Here is a 13,283-nt window from a genome sequence, read left to right as displayed (position 1 = left end):
ATGTCAGATTTCCAAAATTTGGCTCCGTCACTAAGGCGCAAACAGGCTTCGTCATTAAGGGGTTAATTCAGCTTTAGACGACCATGTTTTTCTATGGGCGGCTTGAACTGTGGATCGTCTGCATGAGTGCTCCACGCGGATTTCACTATTCAAGTCCACCCGTGGACATTGGGCCTAAATGAACACTCTGAACAAAACTGATGCACTGTATTTTGCCTAGCACAGACCCCCAGTAGGCTTTGCATGAATTCTTTGATTTCCTAGGTCTGGAAAGGTATCATTTTTCCTTAGGGAGAGCACCTAAAAGTCTGACATTGACTTGCAGGAATGCTGCCTTCCAACAGATGGCGCTGCAGAGGTATTGTTCCATCTTTCCATTTGAATTCCTGTGTCATGCTCAGTTCTTTGAAGCTCTACAATTGGCATAACAAAACATTTTGTCTGGAGTGTTCGGCTCTTGGTCATAATTCTTGTTTATATGAGCTAAATAAGACTACAATACTGCTTTTATTTTTTTTTTTTTTTAAGTTAATAGTGATTAAAGTTTTTTTTCAGCCTGAAAGCTCAAAATCCTCTGCATATACATAGGTAAATAAGAAAATTCTTGCTGACTGCAGCCACCACTAGTGGGAGCTCAAGAGCATGCTGAATACAGTCAGTACACTGAGTTCAAGAATAAGACAGTAAGCAGTAATTAGTATTGATGGCTGGTCAGAGTTTTATCACTTTAGTTTATGTCTATACAGGAAAGCCGTAAAGCAAAAAAACCGAGCTTCCAAAAGGGGTGCCGCTATATTAGAATTGAGCACCTCAAAAAACGTAGAGAATAGAATATAAAGTAGGTAATGTAGGGATTTTTCTCTTTTTTTCCCCTTCTATTTTAGCAATAAGTATGAAATCTAAGCTCTCTGACATTGTGTCCTGAAATATTTCTTGTTCCCGTGCAATAGAAAAAAGCCATAGGAATTATTTTTTTGCTAGCCATTAAGTTTTTCTTACATCAAATGTTTCCATGGTGACAAAAGGAACACTGACAATACCGCCACATTTTTCACCGGTGCTCTCTGTTATTATGAGTTTCAAAAATAGCAAATGTCCTTAAAAGTACAGTTTGAAACTGCTGGAAATGCAGCAAAAGTGAGCTAGAATGATTTCAGCGGCGGCAAGTTTATTTTCTTTAAGTTTGGTTCTAAAGAGAAAGACCATAAAAAAGGACAGGGAGGAACAGCAGGAGGTTACTGGATGGCGCAGAAGTGAGGAACGCTGGAGGCAAAGTTCAATTTTAAAGCATTTGACTTTACTGCACATCATTACATGTTAACACTTCATGGGAGGGCAAATTCATTATAAAACATTGCTTTCCTCACTGTCATAGGCCTTATGACCATGAGGGGTATAGGCAGTATTAGCAATACTGATCAATTGGAAGCAACTTCTTCTCCTTCTCATTACAGGCATACATGCAGTGGTCCTTTAACATGGCAAACTTGTCTCAGACCTCCTATGTTCACAGTCCGATCGTTCTTCAATTTCTAATGTTTCCTCAGACTTTCTGGTGGTCCCAACATTCCAACACCACTCCACACCCCAGAGTTCCCAGGGGGTTGATGCACATAGCACAGGCGTACACCCCAGGGGCGTAACTAAAGGCTCAGGGGCCCTGATGTAAAAGGTGAGCTGGGCCCCCCCCCCCCTCTATCTGTATCTGTACCCGTACCCATACCTAAACCATGCTGCACAGAGGCATAACTTGAAGCTTCTGGGCCCCAATGCAAAACCTGTAACAGGGCCCTCAACTATAATGCTTTATTCATAGTACTGTGCTCTCTATATGGAGAAGAGAGGCCTTATGGACCCCCTAAGGCTCTTGGGCAACTGCATCCCCTGTACACTCTATAGTTACGCCCTTGGTACACCCTCAATGGCTCCTGAAATCACTATCCCTCCTTCTGGTACACTTTATCCCTCTCAAAACTTCTCACAGCTTGTTCCTGCTCCAACACTCCCTCTGGGCCACTCTGGTATCTGAAGCCATCTGCAAGTCACTCCAGCTGCAGTGATCACCACCCTTCCCAGTCAAGGAATTTATTGAGATCTGGTATACAACTCTCATCTGGGCCTTGACGCCATGCCTAATTGCGCTACCACTACTCTCCCTGCTGCAGCAGATCTATGGGGGTGAGTGCACACCATGCGGCATACGCCCCACTGTTCTAATGGCACCGTGACTGGTGCTCCTCATAAAGGCCCCTCCAATTGCCCAAACAAGGGTGCTCAATGTCACAAAGTACTGAAACTTTTTTTTCCTAATTGCCCGGCTTTAACTAAGTAGTCTTAACATTGTAGCGGCATCATACAGTGGCCAAAGCGGGTAACAGTGCCACCACACCATGCTTCTGGTCCAGAGCGGCCACATGGCAGCACAAACAACCAGCTGCATGGAAAGGGACATAGTAAGGTCTTGTCTTGGAAGGTGTTCTCCAGTATCACCTTACAAAGGGACAAAGGGGCAAAAGGGATTTTTTTCATTCGTCAGCAAGCATGCACGGACATCTCAGATCCTCCAGAAAGAACAACGCTTTACCTTCCCTCAGTAGTCTACAGAAAATTGAAGGTTAGTCACAATTACAAACAAGCCAATCTGTTATAATGTGTGTTGCAGTCTTGTCACTGGGCACATTTCCTAGCCTGGATCTGTGTATGGCAGATAAAAGACAATGGAGTCTGAAAAGCTAAAATATGTATCCATATTTTAACCTCCATTGTTCCATAAGTGGCACATACAGCTTTGTAGTAGGAAATTCACCTTAGGTGGATATACAGTGAAGTGAAGTTTCAGAGTTTCGCTGATCTCTAGTCAAGAGACGCGCATAGAGATGCCTCAGGGGTCAATATAGTAAGACACTATCTTCTTCACATCTTGAACATTTACTTGCAAACACTTTTAAAAAACCCAAACCAATGAGAAAGTGAGTTGAATAATTCAAGATCTGTATAGTCACATGTGATAATGCCCACAACTACCTTTGAGACAGTTACAATCTCACTATCTACAAAAAGCAAGACCGAGAACAAACAAGCCAATGAAAAAGCAATAGCACAGGAACAGAGCAGGCTGGCGCATGCGGACTTCTGTCATCTAAATCTGTTGGCCCGGATCTCAGTACGCACATGCGTACTGGCTTTATGTCCAGCCACCAGCTACTGTTGTGCTCTGCTATTTCTTTCCATAGAAGAGGTGGTCTCCCTGCTCATGCTTATGTTTTGCTTCATTTTCTGCATTGACTGCTCCCCTCCTCTTTCGGCTTCGCTTCATTACCTGCCACTGCCTGCTCCACACACATCTGCCTTACCTACCAACTGTTCAATTGAGCGAGCCGCGCATTTAGAGATGGCCACTCGACGGGGAAGGAGGCAGGTAGACTCCACTAACACCCTACACATTAACAACCTTATCTCCGCATTAGCCTCTATCGCCATCCTCCCTGCCAGCCTTAACGCTCTCTTCCTATGCCCAGCCCCAACACACTCCATCCACATCAGCCCCTCCCTCCTCTCCATGTCCCTTTTCCTGGCTGTCATTACCCACCTCACCACCATCTTCAACCTCTCCCTGCCCATCGGCCTATAATATCAGATTTGGTCTCCAATATCATCATTATGCTGATGACACCAGCTACACACCTCTTCCTGCAACATCTCAGCTCCATTCCTCCAAAATATCACCGACTGTCTGTCTGCTGTCTTTAATACCATGTCCTTTCTTTTTCTCAAACTTAACCTCTCTAAAACTGACATTCTCATCTTTCTACCTTCCAGTCGACCTCCCTCCAACTCCAAATCAGTATCTGGTACCACCATAACCCCCAGACAGCATGCCCGCTGCCTTGAGGTCACACTGGACTTTGACCTCTCCTTTACCCCCCACATCCAATCTCTGGCCCGAACACATGCCACTTGAACCTTAAGAATATTGCTAAAGTCCGTCCTTTTTTCACCACGGACACGCTAAAGACACTCGTTGCCCTCATTCATTCACTGCTGGACTACTGCAACTCGCTACTCATCGGCCTACCCTGCACCAAACTCTCCCCTCTCCAATCCAGCTAGACTGATCGTCCTATCCAGCCGTTTCTCAGATGCCTCTGCTCTGTGCCCGTCACTGCACTGGCTGCCCATCCACTACAGAACTCAATTCAAACTCATCACCTTCATGCACAAATCTCTACATGGCGCCATGCCACCATACATGGCTTCCCTCCTGTCTGTACACCACCCACCCCACATACTCCAACCACTAACACACTTAGACTAAACACCCCTCTAATACGAACCTCACATGTCTGCCTCCAGGATCTCACTAGAGCAGCGCCGATCCTCTGAAACACACTACTACACATGGGCCTCAGTATGCAGTCCTAAGCTCTTACTCACGACTTGAAGGTTACAAGCCCAATCCCCGCAAGGTTCAGGTAGCCGGCTCAAAGTTGGCTCAGCCTTCTATCCTTTCCGAGGTCGGTAAAATGAGTACCCAGCTTGCTGGGGGGTAATAAATAAATTACCTGAAAGCGCTGCAGATTAAGTTGGCACTATACAAATAACAAGTCCCTGCCCTTACTACCCCAAAACATCTGGACAATCCCCGACGCACGACACTTCAGATATGCCTTAAAAATGCATCTTTTCAAAGAAGCATACCAAATCTAATCCCTCACTCCCACAACATGCCCCTATGGCTCCCCACGCCCTCCACCTTGCCGATCTTATCACCCCCTCACCGTTTGTTTACAAATAACTAAATACCACATGTCATTATCCTAATGTTTGTGTTCCCCTGTGCCTTATCTCCTGCCCCTGCACGTCCTGCATTACCCCCACCCTGCTTGCCTCCAACTACTTGAATACCACATGTAATTGTCATATTCTTTTGTGTTCCCCATGTGCTTTGAAAGCGCTGCGGAATAAGTTGGCGTTATACAAATAAAGATTATTATTAAACAGAGGGCAGTAAACACAAAGAGAACATGAGAATCCATCACTCTTGGTCAGATTGGAACCTGCAACTCCAACACTGCGGGGCAACAGTGCTAACAACTGAACCACATTCATTGAGGAAGCATTGCCACAATGCTGGAAAATGGATGTAAGCGGAAAGCCTACAGATGCTTTACATTTAACCTCTGATTTACGTTTTTAATAAAATTGGATCAATTGCGAAAATGCTAATATGAACATAGCCGAAGAATGGCGTCATCTGGTGAACATTCAGACACAATAGATACTTTTTAGCGTTTTTATAAGCTCAGAAAAAATCTTTAAAGCATTTTCTTTTATTAGACTATAGTTAAGAATTACTTTTTAAAGGGAACCTGTCACTTTTTGGAGCATAAACCAACACCAGTGCTTGGTAAATATCCCCTTGGTAAAATTGGTCACTTCACTATACTGCAAAATCTCCTAAATCAGCATATACCGCTCACCAAGAGTCATGTAGCGGTGCTAGTTCTGCTAAACCAGTAGTCAATCAAGGCATGATGGATATCACAGGTGTGTTTATGCCATATACTCTAACTAGCTGATATACCCGGCTTTGCCCGAGTTAATTTGGTATCTGCTGTTCACACAAAAAATCTTATGAAGTCGTGGTTACTTTAGAGATACCAAGGAAAAAAATATGTTCACCATTTTGCATAGTTCTCTGCGTTACCCAGAAAACACAACGTGGAGGTAACCATGCGACGTTTCCTTTAAATAAAATGACATCGGGAAATGAGAGGATTAGATTCCGTAAAATTTGGACGCTAATTCTTTGGCACTTAGAATTGAATAATCAAGTTGGGACCCATTAGCTTTTCCTATTTATGACATAATCAATGCTCGTGCCAAATTTCAGGTTTCTATGACATCGGAAAGTGAGAGAATTAGATTATGTACGTAAAATTTGGACGCTAATTCTTTTGCGCTTAGAATTAAATAATTGAGTTGGGACCCATTAACTTTTCCTATTTATGACACCATCAATGCTCATGCCAAATTTCAAGTTTCTATGACATCAGGAAATAAGAGAATTAGATTATGTGCGTAAAATTTGGATGCTGATGCTTTTGCGCTTAGAATTGAATAATCGAGTTGGGACCCATTAGGTTTTCTTATTTATGACATAATCAATGCTTGTGGCAAATTTCATGTTCCTACGACATCGGGAAGTTGGAGAATTAGTGGCAAGTCAGTCAGTGAGTCAGTCAGTCAGTTAGTGAGTCAGTTAGTCTGTCAGTGAATCAGTCAGTCAGTCAGTGAGTCAGTTAGTCAGTCAGTGAATCAGTCAGCCAGTCAGTGAGTCAGTTAGTCAGTCAGTGAATCAGTCAGCCAGTCAGTGAGTCAGTTAGTCAGTCAGTGAATCAGTCAGTCAGTCAGTGAGTCAGTTAGTCAGTCAGTGAGTCAGTGAATCAGTCAGTCAGTGAGGGCTTTCATCTTTATATATACATAGATGGCCTCCTAGAAGCTATCTTGCCCTCTAAGCAAGCAGCTTTATAGCCTGATGCCGGTTTCACATGGCAGGGAAAATCACCTGAGATTTGTGTGTTGCGACAAGCACAAATCACCTGTGAATATGAACCCCATTCTCCCGCATCGCACCGCAATGCGATCTTGGAAGCAAATTGCATGATGTCCTATCTTTGGGCGTGCCATCGCATCGCTCATTGTTTTCAATAGGGCTGGTGGCAGCATTGTACCACGTGCTAGGTGCACGGTCTCCAGCATTGAGAACAATGGAAGAAACTCTGTGATCAGCCACGGTGCTACTTGTGATCGCTACTTCACTGAAGTCACGTGAGGCAGTTTTGAGATAAAAGCGACTCGCATCCGCAGAAAAATTGCATGTTGACGAGCGCGATATAAGGCTATGATTCATGGCTGGATATGCGCAACTATGCTCGCCGCTACAGAGCGTAGTTATGCAGGAACGGGGTGGTTTTTTTTCTCTTTGGACTTTTCAAACTACGCACTAGTACACGCGAGTTTGAAAAAAAGCAACAACAAGATAGGTCCTGCCCTATCTTCCTCATATGCGGTATTAACTACATGCGGGAAAGATAGGGCAAGTCAATGAAATCAATGCTTTTGTTAAGCCCATGTGAAGCCCTTAGATTGCTTACAAATGGCCTAGAAACTCGCGCGAGATTTGTGCGTTGCGGACGCATAAATCTTGCATCATATAAACCCAATTCTTTTGAATAGTGTCATACATGTAAGTAAAAATCGCTGCATGTCCTATCTTTTCACCTTCCTCGGAACGCATTGCCCATTGTTCTCAATGGAACAGTGAAACACACCGCGCGTTGTGCACGCGAGTGTGATGCGAAACACCCGCCGATCCTTCGACGTGGTTGAACGCCGCGCCAGAGGATCGCTACTTTACTGAAGTAATGAGAGGTATTTTGGACAGAAAAACACCTTGCATCAGCGTGAAAACGCACGCTGACGAGCGCCATATTAAGTCGAGTCTCTTGGCCCGGTATCGCAGTCACCCGTGTGTATGCCATTCTGCATATTGAACTTGCAAATATGCACTCGAATACGCTTGTGTGAATCCGGCCTCTGGCTCCCTCAGATGAGTGCATTTGTCTATGTCAGTAATACGCATGTGTTATACAGAGGTGCTGTAGATGAATTGCGTAGATACGTCACCAGTGGAGATGAGCCAGCATACTCGCTAAGGGCCATTGCTCGATCGAGCATTGCCCTTAGCGAGTACCTGCCCGCTCGGGAGCAGAGATTCGGCTGCCGGCGGCGGGCAGGGAGCGGTGGGGGAGAGCGGGGAGGAACGGAGGGGAGGTCTCTCTTTCCCTCTCTCCCCACCCCTCCCAACTGCTCATGGCCACAACTCACCTGTCACCCGCGCTGGCAGCCGAACCTTCTCTGCCGAGCGGGGAGATACTCGCTAAGGGCAATGCTCGATCAAGTAATTGTCCTTAGCGAGTATGCTCGCTCATCTCTAGTCACCAGTATTGCATCCATGTTTTCCCTGAATCTATTTTTTGCCCAATAGAAAATAATACCAAGGAGGACAAGTATGGATGCAATACGGATACATCTGTATTTTAGTAGCTTCGTATAGACTATATAATCGGCATAAGTAGTGCATGATGCATATTGTGAACATGGCCGTGAATAGCCCTATAGATGCTCTTCAGTTATACATTGTGCAAATATGGATTAAATAGTGATTTGAAATACGCTGCTCTGCAAAGCTACTTTCCTTTTATGCAGTTCTCCTCTGCGTCCCCCCAAAATCACTGTCTTGTGTTTCCATTTTTTATACCAAAAATGGCGTGGAGAAGCTTCGACAAAACCATTGCCTTTAGCGTGTTAACCCTTTCCAATCCAATTTCTATCCTGGTTTTCCTAGGGGGCTTACTCTTTTGCTGCTGTTATACAACGGCGCTATATGCTGGCTAAAGCCAGTACTGCATGAGGTGACACGTTGGATAGGCTCCGACAGCACAGAAGCTGGCAATATACAGTAAGAGAACCCCGACGGATGTCTTCCAACATCTGAGCTGTCCTTAAATCATAATGTCCTTAGACGTCAGACAGTGGATTGGAGAGGGTTAAAAGGGAACCTCTTTGGTTTCTGTATCACAAAGTTGCCGTCCCTGTCAGTCTTTTAGCAGGATAGAAAGTGCCGAGTGCAAGGCTTTTCTAGCCAGGGACAGAAATCTTGTGAAATCAAGACCAAAGAAGTCTCCATTTCACATATTAATAACCAAGGTTCTGTCTCTGTGTCCCACATTAAAGGGGCTTTCTGCGCAAGGAATTTTGATGACCTCAGGATAGGTCACCAACAGTTAATCACCGGGGACCCACCACCCATGCGGCCAGCCAGATGTCATTATCGGGATTAGAAGTCCCATACCTGGCTTCACTCAACAATGGGAGCAGAAGCAGCTATTACACTACATTGTCCGACTTGGATGTTGGAGAAGGAAGTGCTGGAAGTGTCTGCAAGATAGCGCCGGCTGAAAATTGTGACCATCTGCAGCATTGGATTCCAATGCATTCGTTCAGATGGGCAATTTTTCAGCGCATAAGATCGGAAAAGATAGCACAAACGTTGCCGATTCCGGACGGTTGCTTTAACGCGTGGCAGAAAAGATAGATCTTGTCCCATCTTTTTGCTGGAATATGCCGGAATATGCAGGCCATTCCCTCCCCCTCACTTTGCCGGCAGCTCCCATAGGCTTCTATAGGAGTTTGTATTGCCACGATTAGCCGGCAAGAGAAGGAGGAGTGAGGGGAAAAGAATTTAGCAGCGCTAAGGTCTCTCACCCCAGCCCAAGGAATTCTGGGCTTTGGAGTATATACACCGCACCGGGCCGTGTGAACAGGTGAGAAAATGGGAGAATTAGCCATGACTTGGTCGCGGCTTTCTCTCGCTCATGTGATTTTCAGCTGCGCAATGCCGATGTAAAAGAGCCCAAATAGCCGGCTTCAGCTCCCATTGACTACAATGGGAATGAAGCCAGCTATGACACTTTCGGTGCTGTCCTCTATGATGGTGTCCAGCCCCATTGGACTGACAGCGGGCCAGACGATCGGTGCATCACTGGGGATCCTGAGTAATTACTGAGTCCCCAGCAATTAACTATTGATGACCTATCCTGAGGATAATAATCATAATTGATAAATAAATGACAATTTAGTCATAATTCAATAAATTTCATCATACGGAACCATACCACGTACTACCTCATCTGTAGTGTGAAAAGAGCCTAATATGTATGAATCATTCTCATAATCTTAATTTAGCTGCACAAATGTAACGAGAGGAAAAGTGGGAGCAGCTCTCCATTCGTCTATGTTAATTGGTTAAATTATACATTGAGTTTTCATAATTATTGCATTGTGGCAGCGATGTTAGGCAGGTTGAACGTAATTATTCGGCGTTCACACTACTTTTAATTACTATTTATTCTAATTACAAAGAGTCCTTCTTTGAATCCCCTCTTAATAGTGAACTTAAAATGTAAAAAATAATTAACCTTTTATCTGTAGATAACGATGCTTTATTTAACAGCGGCCTTGTCATCAGGACTAAAATGATAGATCTCTTGCTTAGAAATGATAGATCTCTTCCAAAAATCAAGAGTCAATATAAGTCCTTAAGGAGTCATCCACTGTGAATTCTATTCAGCTAATTCTTAGATTTAATCCCCATTTACACGCAACCATTGTCGTTTGAACGAGCGAACAACTCAACGGCTTTTTGGCTTTCAAATTCTGAGCGTTTACACATAAAGATAATCCTGTGAAATCCTCGCCATTTCCCTGTACACACTGTATATGTTGTTTGCTCAGGTGTATTTATGTGAAAAAAAAGCCATTGTCTTCTGCAGCACGAATCATTGTGTTTAGAGGGGCGAGCAATCGCCCCTCCCCTCAAGTCGTGTGAAAGACTGAACGTCTGAAGGAATGCCGTTTAAACTTAAGGACAAGCGAACAAACTAACAACTATTTTTATGCAGGCTGAAACTGGCAAGTGAACAAATAGCGCATGATGGCTTTACACATGCTGCTGCTGGGGATTTCCTTAGCCTCCCTTGCAGGGGAATTCCTTCTCCCCCCCCCCTCCCCCCCCATATGGGGGAATTCCCATGTTGCAGGGAGAGAGAGGAGGCGGGGCTAGAGAGAGGGCAGGGCTAGAGGGGTTCTCCCAGAGATTCTACCATAGCAAGAAGAAAAAGGACAGGGCTAGAGAGAGGCTGGGGCCAGAGAATTGCTCCCTCTAACCCTGCCCCCCTCTCTCTCCCCACTACAGGGATTCTCTTGTTCTCCGCTGCTGTTTAGAGTTTGGGGACAGCTGAACAGCAAGTTTAAAATGTCCCGCTGCAAACTTCTGTTAGTCCCAGAAGCCCCAGGGTGATGAAGGGAACCGCCGGGGAGTCCCCTCATCCCCACGGGGACTAACAGACGCTTACAGCGGGCATTTAGAAATGTGCTCCCGTGTTTAGCGGTGCAGCACTCCCTCCCCCTTATCTCCCTTCCTCTCCCATTCCCATTGTTTGGAAGTATAAATTAAACAATGGGAATGTTTAGCTAATCCCCCTCCCCCTCCCTTGTTATCCAGCTTACATGTCAATAGCTCTGATAGAACAGGAGCTACAGTCGTCTGAAGTTGGAAAAGTTCTGTTTATCCAAAATGATGATGTCCTTTTCCTGTAGAACCAACAGAGCTCTGGAGAATCAGTAGGGGAGTTAAAAAAGATCTATCAGGGTGAAGTCAGACTAGCGTTTTTTTGCCCGCACTTTGAGGGCTCAGTCATACGGGCGCCAATCCGCCCATGTTTCTGCACGATAAGACGGTCGCACCGCGTGCGGATGACTCTTTGCATGACTGGCTCCATTGCTGGGAATGTGTTCTTTCTTTCGTCCGGTGAGGAGAGTCACCGCACCTGCAGTGCCGCAGTCTTATCCTGCAGAAACACGGGCGGATCGGCGCCCGAGTGATTGAGCCCTGAAATATAAGGCTTTCCCTGAAAATCATCCCTAGTTTGTGTAAAATAATAAGAAATATATATACATCACCCTCTGATGGCCGGGGTTTTAAAAATTCCCGCCTGCTAAAAGTGCTTCAGAGCAGTGCAAGCATGGAAGAGAGAAGGTGCGCCTGAGGCCCAACAGCGGCGATGTATATATTTTTTTTATTTTGTGACCAATCAGAGGCATCTCTCAGCTATTGAATGACAGCTGAGATCTGCCTGTGATTGGTCCCTGCGCTCAGCTAATCAGAGGCAGCACTCACCCATTCATTGAATTCAGCCATTGATTGAATGAATGGATGAGTGCTGCCTCTGATTGCCTGAGTGCAGGGACCAATCACAGGCAGATCTCAGCTGTCATTCAATAGCTGAGAGCTGCCTCTGATTGGTCACAGTGCTGAGCCAATCAGAGGCAGCCCTTTCAGCAGGCAGGGATTTTAAATCCTTGCCTGCTAAAAAGCACTTCAGAGCAGTGCAGGAGAAGACCCGGCTGGACGTGCCTGAGCCCCACAGCTGCAGAGAGGTGAGTATATATAATTTTTATTTTTTACACATTCTGGTGATGATTTTCAGGGAAGGGCTTAAAGGATCGTGATCTTCACTATATGTTCTCAATGGGGTCGGCGCTGCTGCCGCCGGCCCCATTGAGCACAAGGTGAAACCCCTGGATGAGACAGCATCCAGGAGTTTCACATCTAAAAAAGACAGATGCCAATGTTACCCTCAGTTTAAAATCCGCTGCCCTATATTTACCGCTGCGCATTTTTGTGCGCAGTAAATATCAGGAATGTGACCACTGTTATTGAAAAGCATTGGTTCTATATAGATGCGGATCACAAACGCAGGTAACATGCGCACATAAAAACGCCCGTGTGACTGAGCCCTCATAGTGCAAAATAGCTTTGCAGACAGGAACTCACTGACTCTATTAATGTTTTGGTTTTTCTTCCATACTTACCTCCCTTCGCCTGCACGGGCTCTCCTTAGGCTCTATTTCTGGTGTTGTCAATATGTCAAATGGGTGGTCCCTACCAATCTCGGTTAGTTAGTGAAGTTGGATTGTTACAAAATTATTATGCCACTGTAGGAAGAAAAGAAGGATGTGTTCAACCACAACAGTTTGCTTCATATTCCATAAGGGAAGTTTTCTTATTGGCCCTCTGGCTCCCTGGCAGGCCAGTTTGGCCTTGAAGATTATGTCCCTTTAAGTCGATAAAAGGGAAGACGTTCTGAGATTGTACTTAGATTCATCTATCTTCATCTCACTTTTATAGTAATGTACAAATGGTTGTATATTTGGAATGTGCCTCAATCTTTTAAAATTAGTTACATAATTATACAGTATTGTTTTCAGGCTTCTTCCCAACGTCATGTACTGAATGTAACCAGTGTTATCAGTAACAAGAATGAGAATCAACACAAGAAGTCAACATATTTTTACCCGAACCCTCTGAATCAGCAAATACTGAATCTGTTGCTCTCAATTTTTAAACATTCAACAAAGCTCTGTAGAAAACCATGAGAAGCGGCGTCTTTATAAGAAAGAAACACTGAACTTTTTGATTACTCTTCAGTTTCTCATAACACAATAGGCTGCAAATTATTGACCCAGTTCCAACCTCATCCTTCAGGGCGCCTCCGCAAGGAGGTTAAAATGCTGCGTTTTTTTGCTCTATGCAAAAGTAAGCAGATTTGTGAAACCAATGTCTTTCAATGTTTTTATTATGTCTTTCAATGTCTTCA

This window comes from Eleutherodactylus coqui, chromosome 1 (assembly GCF_035609145.1).
Source record: "Eleutherodactylus coqui strain aEleCoq1 chromosome 1, aEleCoq1.hap1, whole genome shotgun sequence".
NCBI lineage: Eukaryota > Metazoa > Chordata > Amphibia > Anura > Eleutherodactylidae > Eleutherodactylus > Eleutherodactylus coqui.
This window is presented reverse-complemented; position numbering follows the sequence as displayed.